The 17,314-nt window shown below is 41.3% G+C and overlaps 1 protein-coding gene and 1 long non-coding RNA gene across 2 annotated transcripts in view; both read right to left on the bottom strand.

Annotated features, from left to right (window-relative positions):
• LOC147629797 (MADS-box transcription factor 23-like) overlaps positions 1-17,314 on the bottom strand; it is a 76,083-nt gene that overhangs the window by 49,268 nt on the left and 9,501 nt on the right. The window lies entirely within an intron of this gene.
• On the bottom strand, positions 9,390-10,163 carry LOC147629798 (uncharacterized). Its single transcript, XR_015267803.1, has 2 exons — positions 9,747-10,163; positions 9,390-9,652 (listed from the first exon to the last, which is right to left on the bottom strand). It is a non-coding gene; the product is annotated as an uncharacterized LOC147629798 (long non-coding RNA).

Here is a 17,314-nt window from a genome sequence, read left to right on the forward strand (position 1 = left end):
TAGCAAAGCATCACACATGTCAAATGCTACGAGTGCACATCAGCAGACCTAGCCAGTAAACCGGCCATCTGCAGCGGGCTCTCAAAGCATTTAACAAAAACAAAGCCACATTGTAACTTGGTAACTGCAAACCTAGTCAGTAAACCGACCATTTGCAGATACCGTGCCACAACGAAAACTTCTACATAAGTTAAATATTAAGAGTGCACATCAGCAGACCTAGCCAATCGCTCGGCCATCTGCAGCGGGCCTCTTAACATTTAATGACACATGCACATGCATCACAAACAACGTTAAACTTAAGCGTATTCAAAAAATGAAATGACACCAACACTTTCAACTTAAAAATTACCTCAAATTGATCACACTAGCACCACTGACACCAAGTACAAGGAAGATTCTGTGAACAGTGACCCCCTGGACCACCCTTTTATACCACAATATAGCCCGCCGGGCCGGGAGTCGGGCCCGGCGGGCTTCTGCGCGCCCGGCGGGCCCGGCGGTCCAGACTTGTAGCCCGGCGGGCCAATTGTGGGTTACCAGGTCATCCCACCCTCTAGGATTTGAGAACTGTGAATTTTGTGAACATTGAGATTTGTGAACAATAGCTGTGATCACAAGAAAAAAGGCTGTGATCACGTGAATATGAAATCCCTGCTCGAGAATGTTGGTGTCTTGAGATCATGTGTGTGGTGCAAGAAACAAATCAAGGAGACACGCATGTGTGTGTGTGCACTCGCAGTCAAAAATAATGAAATGGAAGAGTTACTCTTGAGATCCTTTGTCTCTGTCAAGTGGTCAATGAGATCCTTGGTGTTGACGAGACGAGACTGGTAGCAATCAAGAAAGATAAAATTTTTTATGTGTAATTTTTTTTATTACTTCGCTTTGAGAAATGAGCACATGCTTTTGTGTGCAAGATGATCCCAGAGAAAAGTGTATGTACGAGAGAGGCTCCTGATTCTTGAATGTACTCGGTGGGGGGGGACAGATGTCAGACCCATTATTTACTCAAGATGAAATCAATATAGTGAATTATCCTCTCACAAGGAAATAAATAAGGGGGATCTTATGTAAAAGATATGGGGGTCATTGTTGATAAAGGTACATTTTATTAAGGTCTAAAGGCTATCAAAAGGTACCAAATGAAGAGGCATCTAGCAAGTACTCCTACCCATTAAGGGAGTGCTTGGATCCAGGATGCACCACCCTACAAACCCAACATGTATCACCAACTTTTTCCTATAACACAAACTCCATGAACATAGCATGTGCAGTGTTGGCCCTTTCTCCTCTACGTCAACACAGTTTTCTTGTCTATATAGCGTTGCTACATAGCACCACTGTTTCACAACCTTAGTCAAGGCATCATAAATCAAACACATTGCTAGCCTTTCTACTATGTGCAACATTAATAACTCCTACGAGCGTCAATATGGCTCAACGAAACCCAACAAATCCTCTTTATCCAACTAACCTATCCCACTAAATCCATTTTCTCAAGCCATCGTAATTTCAACTAAATCTCCTAGACCACATAGTATATATATACATATATACATATATGTATATATATATATATATACATATATGTATATATATATATATATATATATATATAGATTTTCCATAAATCCTTGGATCCTTTGTGGAAGATGCTCAACCCCATATCAATGACTTCCTAAGGGCTTATCATGTTTACCACATCTCATGTCATATTCTCAACCACCTTGAAGGCTAGAGCTATCGATTGGTATTATAGACAACATGTTGGATCGATATAGCAACCTTTGAATATTTTCAATTAAAATTCCTCAAAGTATAGACCTTCTCTAAATAGATCCAATTTGATTAAGGACTTGTATGACTTTAGGCAACTCCCTACTCCCTAATGAACTTGTGAAGAAGTAATATGCAGTGAGGCTAGCAGACATAATGTGTCTATATGAAGTTTGAACTTGTGAAGAAGAAATAGGCAGTGAGGCTAAAAGACATAATGTGTTTATAACTTTGGGAAACTCCCTAATGAACTTGTGAAGAAGAAATATGCAGTGAGGCTAACAGAAATAATGTGTCTATATGAAAGAGTCTTTAATTTTGATCCTAGCATTATCCTTGAAATTTTCTTAAAGTGTAAATACACTCATCCAAATTTTGACCAGATCAAGACAACCAATAGATCTTGAGAAAGCTATTGCAAATTCCATTCACATAAAGAGCTCGTATAATTACACATATAACCTAAACAACACTCCTTATCCTTCCTATGCTCCTAATTAGATGGAGTCTGCATAGTAACATCCATTTGAGCCCACTTTTAGTCAATAATCAAAACCCATTTGCTTAACTTTTACTACCATCAAGCTCTTCTTATGTGCTAATAAATGCACAACCTCAACCTTTATCTTTACCCAAACTTACACTAGCTATCTCTTTCCATTCATCTTTTTCTCATCAAACATGTGACAATAAATGAGGGGTATGAATCTTTAGCATACATCCCTAGTGAAATCAAAAGCATGCTTACAAGTTACATGAACCAAATTAATGAGGATCTTAAGTCTCTTTCAACTAATGTTAACTTATGAAAGAGGCAAAAAAGACCTAATGAATGTTAGGAAACCTAAGATCCAACTTACTCTTATCGTTTACAAGACATGTAGGGGGGCCCATCTCACTAGCAAGTGCACCAACATTCAACGTACTTACTATCAACAAGAGTCATAGTAGAGGATGATTGTTTTCAAAAATTGAAGGATCAGAAAAGATTGAACCAAAAATCGAATAAACAATGCTAAACCACATGGGCCTAGCTGGTCACTGAGTCAAAGGCATAATACATAGGCCACCACATCTAGGATCAAGATCCAAGAGTTACTATATGAGCCTAAACCTCATTTCCACTTCATAGATGTAGTTCCACATGAGAGTGCACACCATTAGATTAATTAGTAGGACTAGAAAGGATAGCAAGGTGAATGAGGATTTATCAAAACAAAAAAAGAAAAATAAAATCACATATAATACATCCTCAATACTTATACCCAAAGTAGAGGAAAGCAAAGAAGAATGTACACAAGCACTTCTAAAAGCAAGAGTATGATACCGGAAAGATGGTAAGCTACATTGTTCTATCTCAGGGTTTAGCATTCTTGATTCACTTAATAAGGTTGAGGTTTCCATCTCTCTACTCTAATTCATGGTAGAATTCCCAAAGAGCTTCTCAAAGTGTATGAAATACTTTAGAGATATGAATAGCGCTTCTCTTTTAAGGATTAAAAACCCTAAAGTTGAAAAGGTAGATCCTTTACAGATAGATAGTGAATTCCCATACCATTAATTGTATGATACATGTGTTACACTGAGAATCTATTGTAGACCTAAGATTAAACATGCTTTTGTAGTCCCATGATCTGGTGCTAATGTACTTACTTATTCAAGATTTACACAATCGGTTGTTGACTGGTGTGAACACCCCCTAGCATTTTGGCATCAACTTGGGTGTGAAGACCCTCTAGCATTACTAGCATTCACTTAGGCTAATGAGTTATGGGAATTGGTCATTAAAAGATGTCATATCAAGAAGTGGTTACAAGAGGGCTAGTGGTGGGGAGCTAGGATCTTATGGAGGTTATGGAATTCCAATAGTCACATGGGTATCCGAGAGTCACATAGTTGGATGGCTATCTTGGATGCAAATTGGACATGAAATGGAAAACACTATGATGTTTTTCTTGTATAGATTTATCTTGTTCTTCATCCATATCTCTCACTCCATGCTCATGTGAACATGTGTACTCCATGGCTATTTGTGTAGAAGCATGTGTTTTCCACCATGTTAGCAAGGCTATGCTAACACTTTGGCCATCATGACGGGATGAGAAGCTTCCATCTTCTATTTTCCCATAAGCTCTTGATCAGAAGTCTAATGTCTAATCCCTTAGCATTTCTTACCAAAAGAGAGATTAGTAGCATGCATGCTTTTCTTTCTTGATTTACTGGATTTGATTATCCTCTCCCTCAAAACTGTTGAAAGTATGGATCGAGCTCTCCTAACTACACATGCTAATCACACACTAATCTACTCTAATGTAAGGTGGACAGAAACGAGGGAGACTCACTGTGAGATTATCCTCTCCCTCAAAACTGTTGAAAATATGGATCGAGCTCTCCTAACTACACATCCTAATCAGACACTAATCTACTCTAATGTCATTGCTTATGTAAGGTGGATAGAAACAAAGGACACTCATTGTGAGTGTGTGCTAATAAATATTAGACTCAAGTTCAGTTAGGTTAAAATATGAAAACTTATACTCATAAAAAGAGTTGAGATGTTGTGCTTGTTTCCATTTCTTGAAATTTTCCCCTTTTATATGAGGAGAGTACAATTTGACCTTTCTCTTACATGTGGGATAACTCTCTTTTATTGTGGCTTCATGCTAGACTTTGCTCTTGTTTGGCTTACTCAACTCACTCCCTATCTCTTCCTTGTGCTCTTTGGCACCACATTTCTTAACACTCCCACTTGGTGCCATATTTTAAGGCTACTACAAGGTGGTCGGATGCAAGGTTTACAACATGTCATCACCCCCTCATTTCTAACTTGGTTGGGTAACTCAAAGGCTCTCTTGGATTGGTTACTCTCTAGCTCAGAGGTTATTTTAGTGATGGTTGGATTGATTTTGGCTACTCTCTGGTGGTCGAGTGTTACAACATTCCAAATGATTTTTTTGCCTACTTATTTGGTGGCCTTCACAACATATGATTTAGGGTAGTGTTTGGTATCTCTTACTTGCTCGAGATCTCTTTGAACTTTGACAATTATGCTTTGCTTACATATTCTCGCATACTCATTTAGTTATGGCCTTTTTACAAGAGTTGCATTCTTCTATTTGATAGAAACACATGTTAGTGTGCTCATTTGGTTGCTTACAAAGGTTAGAGATTTTTGGTAAAAATGTGACATTTTCCTTGTGGAAATATTTGATGACACCCATACCAATGATAATTCCTTCAATGATACAGTTGGCGTGAAGATTTTGCTATAGATAGTGAATCCCATATGATCTAACACCTTGTGCTTTGAAAATATATTCATGTTTTTAATGACCATGTGAACATTCCCTTCAATAAGACACTTCACACTAAGGGTTTTAGACCTTAGGATTCTTACACCTTAAAAAACAAAACCTTATCTTCAAATTTTTACGATGTTATGGTCGTCAACGACTGCTTTGTTGTGGCTTGGCTACTTTGTACTGGTTGTGCTGCTTTGCACAGGCCCTCGCGTGTTACTGTAGAGACAAGAAATGTTCCCTATGCTATGGACGGATTTGATCGACTGTGCTATTGTTGTACTCACTGTATTATCTTTCTTTCTCTCCCAACTCTACTGCATCATTTATTACTAATCACTCATGCTGACCTTGATGATTGAAGATGTGTAATGTGGTTGCCTTTAGCGTTTATTATCTACTCCTTGTCTGTGTGCTAGCTAGAGGCACCACCTCTCTCTCTATCACTCTGAGCAGTGTCATCTATGGCGGGTCAACTCCTTTAGCTCTACTCTTATTTATTTTGGCTATGGTGCAAGTCTCTTGCTCAAGTTGCCTCTTTTTCCTGCTCCTACAATAAAGTGTTTCAAACCTCTCTCTACTATGTGAGACTATTTTATAGGCTAGAGCTGCTACAATTCTCCTTGTATCTTTGCTATGCACTCTTCTGTGGATGCATGTATGTATTTTTTAAAGCAACTTGTTGCTACTTACTAAGATTTGAGTGGAGCACCATTTTTCTATTTTTCAAGGCTATAAGAGTGAAAGTTTACATTACTAAGCTAGTAGCTAATGATAACTTGCAAACAAAATTACCCTTATCATAGACTTCCAAACGATGATAGAAACACCTAAACAAGACTGTAATCTCTTAAACACTTGATGGCTTAAGAGAAGGAGAAGAGAAAAGAACACTCAAATCCTAAAACCACCTAACCCTAATCGTTTTCTAATGAGATAAACCTAAACTACGAGAGCTAGTCGGCTCTCGTAACATGTTGAAAGTATGGATTGAGCTCTTCTAACTACACATCCTAACTACACATCCTAATCACACACTAATCTACACTAATAAAATTGCTAATTTAAGGTGGATAGAAATGAAGGAGACTCATTGTGAGTGTGTGCTAATAACGATTAGACTCAAGTTGAATGAGGTTACAAGATGAAAACTTGTACTCTTAAAAATACTTGAGATGTTGGGCTTATACTCTTGAGACTTGAGACGTTTTCGAGCAACATAGCTGCCTACGCCAATGTCTCTACCACTCTGAAGTTCACCTCACCTGCCTTGCCCTTCAGTGCAAGGACTTTGGGAAGAACGTGGACATTCTGGCAGGCCGCCTCTGCAACAAAGTGTCCCTTGGGTCATACTCTACATCACTTCCCTCGAAGGATTCTTGGGTTTCGACTCCCTGTGCCTCATCGCCATCCGCATCATCAAACCTCAGACCCTCTGGCAGTGGGCGGAGTACCCGGTCACACGATCATCCCATGTAATGCATGTCCAATTTCCAGAGGCATCATGCAAGTTGATTGTTTTAATGAAACAAGAGATTCTTCCTTATCTACAAGCATATCACATGCCTGAAGGGCGACTACTAATGTTTGCTGGTTTGCACTCATGCCTTCCTCTTCCTTCTGCCTGTATAACTTCAAAGTTGTCTCTCCTTGGCCTTGCTCAACATATGTTGGGTGCATTGCAGTCCACATCACAATGGTGCACTCAGACATTTCGCTAAATACATCCTCTGATTTTACCACTGCCCCACACGTGCTATACATACTCATCCAAAGACATCTAATGCTAGGCCTTTCTTGTGAGCATTGTCATGTATCCTCTTTCCCTATCTAAGATCTAGAATGCTACCACAAGCTTTGAAGCCGGTGAGATGGACATTGTGTTGGGAGAGACAGGCACAGACTTGCTTGACTTAGCCGAGGACCTTGCCAATCTTGGGAGGTTCACTATATGTAAACTCTCTATATCACGTGTATTCAAGGCCTAATTTAAAAACCCCTTATCTATAAATTTTTCATAAATAAAACACACGCTTTTCTATTCAATATGTAAATACCCCCTTTAAACGGTATCCTTCTGTATATGTAAAAAAATGTGTAAAAAAGGGATTTGAAAAACACCCTTCTGTTGAACCCACGTGCTACATTTACATATTTATCAATGACTCCCCCGAGTTGCCAATGGTGCATACTCTACTCAGAGTGGCCAGATTCTATTATGGAGATCCATGGAAATGCTTCACATATCCATGGGCATGCTTCATGCATCCATCCTAAGTCTATTGAGACTCCTATTGTATGTATTTATATGAGGGGGGTGAAGAATGTTCCACTACCTCACTTGCTAATGTTATGTTTTTTGTAATGATGAAGCCATGGCCGATGATGCACATGGTCTACTAGATAGGTTCCCTCACGTTACTGAGAATGTATATGTTTTACTTAATATAGCCATGGAAATGATGCACATGGACTACTTGATGCTATTCCTCACATAGTTGAGGATAATGATGATGTGTTCTTTGATGTAGATGTAGCCATGGTCGATGATGCACATAGGCTACTTGATAATGATCCTCACATGCATCATTGAGAATGATACAACTATCATGATTCCTTGTTGGGAACCTTGGAATGATGGGGCTTTAATGCCTCTCCATGCATGGGAAATACACATAAGCAAGAGGTTTTTAAACTATAAAATGAACACCAAAAGCTAAGATCAAGTAGCCTTGCATGTGAATGGCAAGAGCCTTAGTATCTCACCAAGCTCTACCTATTGGGAGCACGCTTGGTCCTGCACTGGTGTGGTGCACTAGTTACGGGGGCTTAGATCAAATCAAACACTAAAAATGGGAAGAAAGTGTGAGTTGTGCCACGACATGAATCACCACTAAAGATTTTCAATTCTATGTATAAGCATTGTAATGTAAGGGGTCACCAAAAGTCATATTGTGCACTATAATGGGAGAATGAGTTATCTTGCATGCCTTACACAAATCTAAATCACACAAGAAAGTTAAGAAGGAAATAAAAAGTATAAAGAATTTCATGATCACATTAAAAAGTATAAAGAATTTCATGATGCAACTCATCTATGCCTACTTCATGGAGTACATGGAGCGCATCCTTCACCTCCGTGGGAAACTCGGGATGACCTAATGGACATACATGGTGAGTAATTTTTCAATTGTAAGTACATCAATTGTTGTACGTTGCCTCTTGAAATATTGTATGAAACGTCGAGTAAGCAAGCATAAGAGGTTTAGCAAGCCTGGGTACCCGGTACACTACGTGGTGGATCTTCTCTGAACAGTATGTTCGGAGTCCTTGATGCTCATGGCACAACACAGAAGACACTATGTAGCGGAACACAACACAAGGAGAGATGAGACTCTAGAAGGAATGAGAACACTTGCACTACTCAGAGAACACTGATAAATGCGGTTTACTATATCGTGCACACTCAACAAAGGTCACAGTGAAGAGGATGACATAGCTCAAGCTGATGATAGAACAGAGGGTACAAGTGGTTTGACCGATGAGCCTCAAGGATGTCCTTCAGGATGGTGGTGAGGGATAAAGGATAAAGGATATCCTTCAAGATGGGATAAAAAGATGTCCTCCAAGAAGGTGAGTGAGAGATGAAGAATGAAGGATGTCAGAAATCCTTTGGGATGAGTTGAGGGACTATATATGCCTAAGGTCCCAATCGGTGGCATCTCCTATCTTTGGTGGATGCCATGAGATGACAGTGTAGCCTTTGGTAAAATCTCCTATCTCTAAAGATGCGGTTGGAGTGTGAGTTAGTGCCATTGGAGCCTTCAATGCTGTGGATGCAGTTGACTCACTTTGGTGGTGGACAGTCCGTGTTGGTGTGACACTATTGTTGTAGACAGTCCATCTAGGGTGGACAGTCCATGTGCGGTGGACAGTCTTTGTGGGCACCCTTGGTGGCTACAGGTCGCCCACCACTAGAGTGTTCACTGTCCCCTCGATGAGGAAGATAGAAGTATGATACCTGGAGAAGTACCCTGTGGGGGAGTTTCTTTGTTTCTTTTTTTATCATCAACCAATAGGACATGAGAAGGTGGGGTCATGCTTGATTAAGCGTGTTACCAAGCCATCTTCTCCCTACTGCACCAAGGGTAGGTATAATCCTCCGCCCCCTTGGCTACTAAGCTAATGCACCACACACCTACAACTTCCCATACGCAAATGATGAACTTTGGAATGAATTCCATCCATACAACCAGAAAAACCTAATACATATGAATGGAGCTAAATAATTGCAACCATGTGAGCTACAAATTGTGAACCAAAAACTCTTTCCAAATAAAGTTATTGATGTTCCCTGTACAAAGAGTCAGAGTACCATAGCTTGGAGTTGAATATTTGGTATGTTTGACATTGAGATTGTTGCCCAATCAGCAATGCAGCAAATTCAATTGCACCACGAGTTCTTGCAGTAGTGTACTTTATCCCATGCTAGAAAGCAGTGAAATCATGGAGCCCCCCAGCATGCAATCTGAGTGCCACATAGAGGCTTAGCTCAACGATAGTCGTATGCACCTCTGCAAGATTTGGAGAGACTTCATGAGCACCAAAACTTCTAATTGAGACCCTGAACTATCATGGAAACTAGGGGATCTATTTTGATGATCCCACCTCTCATTGCCGTTGTGTGGGTTATGTGACAATTCCTTTTGCACCATGACATTCATCATGAGTTTGCCATTGGTGAACAGCCTCCACTGTGGTGATAAGATGCAATGGATGGCACTGAAGAGATGGAAATGTCGAGAAAACGAGAGATAGTGGGAGAAGGAGAAGCGAAGAGATAGGGTTTTGGTTGGCTATTTGCCGAAGATGGATCACATGTCGGGGAAATAGGTAGGTAGTAGTGGTGCAGTAGTGATAAGCACAGGTTTATACGCGGGCACTGAAGAACGCTACAGTTGACGGATGCACCACAATCTCGTCTGCAGTTGACAGACGACACTACTCGAGAGCATGTTATGCAGATCGACGTTGCAAACGATGCTAGGCGGGGCGATGATCAGTGCTGAAAGCCCTTGTAAACCAAGAATGGGGGAGGCGATGGAGAATAAGCGAGTGTGTGGGGGGGAGATAATGTGGAATCCAGTACGAGGTGAAGCAGGGAAAAAGTGAGAGGTGGTTGGGTGGGAGTGAAAGGAAAGACTCCCACATGGTGGGGTGATAGGAGTTGTCTACTTGTAGTGGTTGTGTGGTACTAGAATGGGACGAGGGTTATAAGCATGGTCGTTAGAGATAGGAGGTGGCAGCTGCCTACCAAAGTGGTGAATGGTGCTAGAAGTTGTAAGATGGTTGGGAAGATAGCCAAGAGATGGGTAAGTGTGTGTGGGAAGGATCAAGGGCATCCGTGATGGAGTGATCAAAAGGGAAGGAAGACTCACGGTTGGCCCTTGTAGTGTGGGTAGAAGAGGAGGTAAGGTTGAGGATGATTGAGATGAAATAAGGTGAAGATAGAGTAGATGGTGTGGAGCATAAGGGTAACTAGGCTTGCTTAGCTATAAAGTAGATGGGACAAGGGAAGGTTGCTAGTAGATGTCGGCAACGAAGGGAGGGTTGGAAGGGTGGTGGAACCATCGGCAATTGGGAGTGGGATAGAGTTGTGGAGGCCAGAGGAATTTTCTTCTTCTTGCAGCCATGCTTGGCTCGATTTGAGATGGGTCCTTCCAAGTTGGGGGCTTTGGTTGGCTCATTTGGCCCTCCTTCTTGGGGGCTCTCCGCATTGACTTCCACCATGTAGTAAGACGTGAGGGTTTCCCCTACCTGAAGCTAGTCCAAGAGTTTCGACTCATCACCATGGGGAACAAAGCCATTTTCTTTCGTAGGCCAAGAAGTGAGGGACTGAGAGGTGGGGGAAGAGATTGGGAGGATTGTGGCACCACAGATCCCATGGTCTAGACCTTCCTCCAATTTGATTTCTTGTGGACCATGCTCTTGAGAAGTCCACCATCAGTTGGAACTCCAATCATGTAGAACACCTACACTCCTAAGACATGGACAACCAATGAGTAAAGTGTAGGCCCCTCTGACTTTAAGAAGACGGATCACCACAAAGTCAAGTAAGAATGGAATCCCTTGGATTACTATAGTGACACCTTCTACTCACATTGGTCAGCCATCTGAACACAGAAGTTGGCTTGCCGCGTCACCTTGAGGCCTACTACATGGAGTGTGAATTCTAGCATGAGATTCACCCCAACGCCACCATCGATGATTGCCCCAAAAAGTGGGGCACCATGAATTTCCATAGAGAGGCAGGGTCTTGTAAGTGCTTTGTGCAAGTTATCATATGTTGGTAATATAACTTGGTGGATCCTTTGTGGGCATGAGCTTATCTCCTCATTACATTTAGGTAATCTTTGTGGTATTCATGTTTATCATTTAATTCACATGTGGTCTTCTCATTTATTAACCCATCACATGCTAAGTGCATCTAGCATTGCTTATGTGGATTGATGAGTTTAGTTATGAATCATTATCTTTGTGAATAACCATTCTTGCATTCCACTCTCATCCCTATTTGTTAACATGGTATCACAACCCCTTTCTATGGGAGTGTGCTCTTTCATGTTGCATTAATTTGCAAGGTACAAACTGGTTCTTCGCATTCGTTACTTCATTACAACATATATTGCCTCATTTAGTGTGCATGCTTGAGTAGCAAGAAGTCAAAATCATCTTTGCATACACTTCCTTGTGAACACATTGCTTTATAAAAACCTAAAATCATATCTTAGTGAGTGGAATTAGTGAGATTAAGAAAGGGTATTTAATGCTTAAGGACACACCATTGTGGGTGTGATAAAATCTTTGTGAGAGAGAGTATTACCCATTTGTGTGAAGAGTGAAAGTTGGAGCATTGGAAAGAGAAGTCTAAGACCTTCATCAAATTCAGCATCAACTTCAAAAATGGATGATGGAACATTACCCATTCAAGTTATCCAATACTCTTTTTTAAAAAGTGAAAACAATAAAAAAATCAATCTTTAGGAGCTCTCCATTTCCCTTGTGGGGATCTTTTCCATAGATTTTCTTAGGACTTATGTAGCTCAACTCAAGGAGGAGATGAGGGAGCAGCTCAGCCTTTGTCCAAATAGCCTAGAAGTAGTCGCCTAGGCTTCAGAAAGTGACAGAGGGTTCAAACCTCTATTGTTGAGCAGACAAGAAGGTGTACTTTGGAGGACCTAAATAGCTCATAACTGTAGTTCCATCTGTGGCAACCTCGCTCACTACTAGAGCACCTCACAATTTCCAGCTATGTGCATGTTTTGAAGCTTCATATTCAGTTTGGTCTGTTGCTTCTTCTACAGCAATTAGGTGTTCATTGGGTGCCTGGCTACAAATCGTGGTAGTTCCTCTGGTGTAGACAAGGGTGGCTTCCTCCAACAGTAAATCAACGCAAGTTCTCCACGAGTGAAGGAGAATCAATCCTCCTCAATCTGCTCACCTTCTTTTCTCATTTCTAGGAGGGAAAGTTCAACCATTCAAAAAATGTTTTTTTGGTGATTAATATTTTATAAAAATTAAGGTTCACTTGTGTGTTCATACTAGGCTATTTGTGAGCATCTTTCACACACTTCCTCAAAGCCTAATTACATCATCCTTGGCATTGCATATCTTTGTGATCATCATATTGTATCATGCTCTCACATTATAAAGAGAATAGTTCATTTTTTCTCTGAGTGAAAACCCCATCATGCCTAGGTATCTCAATACTCCAACAAAGGCACAATTAAAAGCATAAAAAAACTCTCATAAAATTAAAAAAGGAAAGAATTTTGCCACACTACTACTACTTCGCCCAATCCCTCAACCTCTCAGAAGTTATGTGTGTACACATGCATCTATTTGGGGAAGGACAGTTTTGATTTTGTAGTGCGTGATTGTATTCAAATTGAGTCTATCACATCTCTCTGTGTGAGAGAACATACTCTCGTAAAAAGAATCCTTTACTCATAAAGGATTCCTCTTATCATGTCCTCTTATCACTCAGTGTGGGTTGTGCTAGTGTGCATCATGTCCTCTTATCACTCAGTGTGTGTTTCGCTAGTTATCACTTAGTGTGAGTTGTGATAGTGTGCATCATGTCCAGTTCATCATCCAGTCATCATTATGGGCATTTCTTAGACAAGTCTAAAAAGTTTAATGGTTCAAAGTACCGTACTTGGAGTATGAAAATGCAAATGGAATCGGTAGATCGGGAACTCTGGGCTATAGTGAATGGCTCAGAAAAGAAACCTTCCATATATCCTCACAGTATACAAGTGGATAAGCAATGATTCAAAAGTTTTATCCTTCATTATCTGTGGGTTAGGAGATAATTAAATCCATCAAGTGAGCACCTCCAAGAGCTCTTTTCATGCATGGTCATGTCTCAAATCTATATTTTGTCAAATTAACGTAGTAGCATGAATGTTCCTTTGCAAAAAACTTTACCGACTTGAGATGTATGAGAAAGAAAATGTAGCCAACCATGTGAATAATGTCAGGAGCCTGATTAATAAACTCAGTGGAGCTAGTGTGACAATCGATGAAGAGGAAGCAATGTTCATTTTACTTGCCAGCATGCATGAGGCATATGAGGAGTGTGTCTCTACTGTAGAGCCAACCAAACCAACATTACCCTAGCATCCGTAGCTTTATCCTTGATCCATGAGGAAACCAGAATGGCACCAAAAAAAACTTCCAAAGAGTACACATCATCAGTTCAAGTGGAATCGTCTTTCATCTCATGGATGAGAAGTTCCTCCAAACTTGCTATTATTGCAAGAAGAAGGGACATGAAGCCAAAGTGTGCTTCAAAAAGAAGAGGGACGAGGAGAATAAGTAGAAAGAAGCCAAGAAATTCGGAAGAAGTCATCATGAGGCCAATGTGGCCACCAGTGATAATCTTTTCTAAAATCTTTGTGCTCCTTACATTGTTTACAAGTTTGTGTGACAATCATTTTCTCTTAGTGATATCTAAGTGAATTGTGTTTTCCTTAGTGGTAGATCTTATCCAAGCACACCCTGTGTGGTATGGATGCTCGATCAAGAGAGGGTGTTGAGATTGTTTTGATCTAGCATCCCTTACCTTTATGATGTCTCTTCACTTGTGATGAGAGGTAGAGATTGGTTTGAGGCATGGAGAAGCACCCCCAATAATTCACCACCCGATGGGATGTCTAGACACTCAATCTTCTTTTGACTTCCATATTGTTGTGACATGAAGATCACTTCTTATTTGTAAAAGAGATACAAAGGGTGCAAGGGATGACTTACAAAACATTGGATGCCTTCAAAGTGCATGGCCAAAGTGAGAGTGGTAACATGGTTCTACCAAAGGCACTATGGGTATTAACCAAGAAGGAGCACAATAAGGTGAAAAGTGTGATTGCCTCTTTTCATGCACCAATGGAAGTAATGCATTCATTAAAGTGTGGTTCCTTCACAAAGACCAAAAAAAAGGAGAGGTATATTTATATGGCCTCAAGACACATGATTGGCACAAGATACTACAGGTATATAAATATTCGCTTATTCATTTTCTCTTGAATACCTAATCCGACCCCTAGTGGTAGATCTGATCCAAGCACACCCTGTGTGGTATGGATGCTCGATCAGGAGAGGGTGTTGAGATTGTTTTGATCTAGCATCCATTACCTTTAGTCCTTACTGGATAGATATTTTGTGAACCTTAGAAATAGACATCCTAAGGTCATTTGGTCTCATATTACCATGGCTTACATGTGTAGGCATGGTAGGTGGTTCCCTTGATGTAGGAGTCACTTTATGTGGTGAGGTTGGTGAGATAATTAGGGGATGGGGGAGCTAATCTAGGATTCTCCCACGTTTCTCCCTTTGTTCTCTATATATATACAAGGTCCTACACTCCTTGGATGTGTAGAGAGAAGCTCTTGTAAGTGCTTTGTGAAAGCTACCATATTTTGGTAATATAACTTGGTGGATCCTTTGTGGGCATGAGCTTATCTCCTCATTACATTAGGTAATCTTTGTGGTATTCATGTTTTTCATTTAAATCATGGTCTTTTCATTTGTTAACCCATCTCATTCTAAGTGCACATCTAGCATTGCTTATGTGCATTGATGAGTTTGGTTATGCATCATTATCTTTGTGATTAACCATTCTTACATTCCACTCTCATCCCTATTTCTTAGCATGTAGTCTATAAGGGATGGATTCGTGCAGCTAGCGGCTAAACCCTAACCCACCAGACTGTGACCACCACTAAAGTTGGTGCACTAAAGTTGATGGTCATACCATTGAGTTGCTCCAGTAATGTATTGAGACATTGTCGGATGTTTGGGGTAATCCACAACAGATCAAGTAGGCTCACTGACATGGTATTTCCCTTTAGTAGATCCTCAACAGAGAAAGGCATGAGCTATGGTTTGAATTATGCAAGAGAAGGGGTAGGTGGGTTGTCAGACATGTAAGGTTGGTTGTGGAGGCCCTTGAAGGCCTACAAGAAGGACTAATCTATGACTATGTAGGGGACGGGCAAAGCTTTATCATATCGCTCATACCCTTGTTGTTCTTGAGGCATGGCCTTTCTTTGTCATCTGGTAATCAGTGTGGTGGATCCTTATGGGTAGGTGTTGGGGTTGTACGGACACTCCAAGAGTAAGAGAGGAAGGTTGGGAAGTGGACGGACACTCCAAGAGTAAGAGAGGAAGGTTGGGAAGTGGACGGAGGATGGCCTATGGAAGAAGGATGTCCTACAAAGACTAAGTGGGTGGTTGGGGTTGGGAATATGAAGTCAGAGGACATGGATGTCCTTTTCTTGGGGAAATCCCAAGTATAATGATCCTTGGATTCTGAACAATGCCTACAGGGAAAAGCACCTTCAGGAAGGGGGGAGCAGCTTTGCTGATGACCATATTCCCAACATCTATAGAAAAGGACGGTACGATTATGCGAGGTTGGGGAGGGCAAAGAGGATGGCTCACTGGGATTGTTGCCATGGTGGTTGGAACAGGAAGATTTGGGATGAGTTGTGGAAGGTAGGACACCTAGAGATTAGGTGGGCAAGGGGAGGTGTAGCAAAATGGAAGATTTCTGGAACGCCAATGAGAGCTGTAGCATAATGGCAAGGTTGGGGACTCTCAAGTGCGGGATGAGGAGGTTGTTGTTGATGGAGTTGACAAAACCCCTTAATGTAGTAGCAATCTTTATCGTCATGTCCTCCTTTTTCACAAAAGGATCAATACTTCCTTTTTGGGAGTTCTTGGACGGTGTGTCCAAGTGACTGGCATATAGCACACCATAGCCCCTTCTTGGCTTCATGCTAGGTCTTCAATTCTTCAATCTCCCTTTACAGCTAGAGCAAGGTACTTTCCTCACTAGGAGGTTTCTGGCTCACTTTAAGTGCCTCCAACTCCTACTTCAGTTGAGCCACCGGGTCTTCCAAGTCAGTCACTATTGGATGTACAAAGTCGACATCACGCTCAAACACGAGTCATGATTTTTAACTTTGGAGGTAGCTCCTAGAATTCCAACAATGTTGTTGGTGTGGGCTGACTCTCTCCAATCTTCTACTGGGTGGACTTGCGTAAGACTTGTGTCACCCATTGATGCACCATGAAGTCGCCAAGGTAAGTCAGTAAGCGGACCACCAGCACTGTGGTCTGTATCATGAGTTCCGACACTCTCTCTTCTCGTAGCATTTGGAGCTTCCCTAGCTCTTGGAGAATGCAGTCCTCATAGTTACCACCAGGAAGGAAAGTCCAAAGGAAGGTGTCCTTTAGAGTGGTCCATTCTATAAAGTGGTCAATTGGAAACTAACTAAACCACTTGTTTGCAAAACCTTGAAGAGTGGGCTAAAAGAGCACCAAGAAGCTTGACATTGACTTGGCCCAGCACCGTGGAAAGGGGTTTTGCACCAGGAGGATTGGTTGGACGAGGAGGGTTGGCTTGGCCTCCCGCATTGGCGAGGGTGGGATTACCAAGGATTTCCGCCATAGGAAGGGGTGGAAGAGGGTCCTTAGGTGGTACGTAGTTGAATCCCTTTTTATTGTGGCCGCATATTGAGAGAGGACTCTTAGATGGGCTGACTGGACTACCATGGCAAACTATGTATTGGGCATGCAAAGGACGCAACACAGAAAGAGGACACAATGCAGAGGAAAGGGTGGGCTATCAGGACTCCTAGTTTCCAGAGTCCCAGTGAGCATGCCAAATT

This window comes from Cibotium barometz, chromosome 17, assembly GCF_041138505.1.
Source record: "Cibotium barometz isolate CiBa-2024 chromosome 17, ASM4113850v1, whole genome shotgun sequence".
Lineage (NCBI taxonomy): Eukaryota > Viridiplantae > Streptophyta > Polypodiopsida > Cyatheales > Cibotiaceae > Cibotium > Cibotium barometz.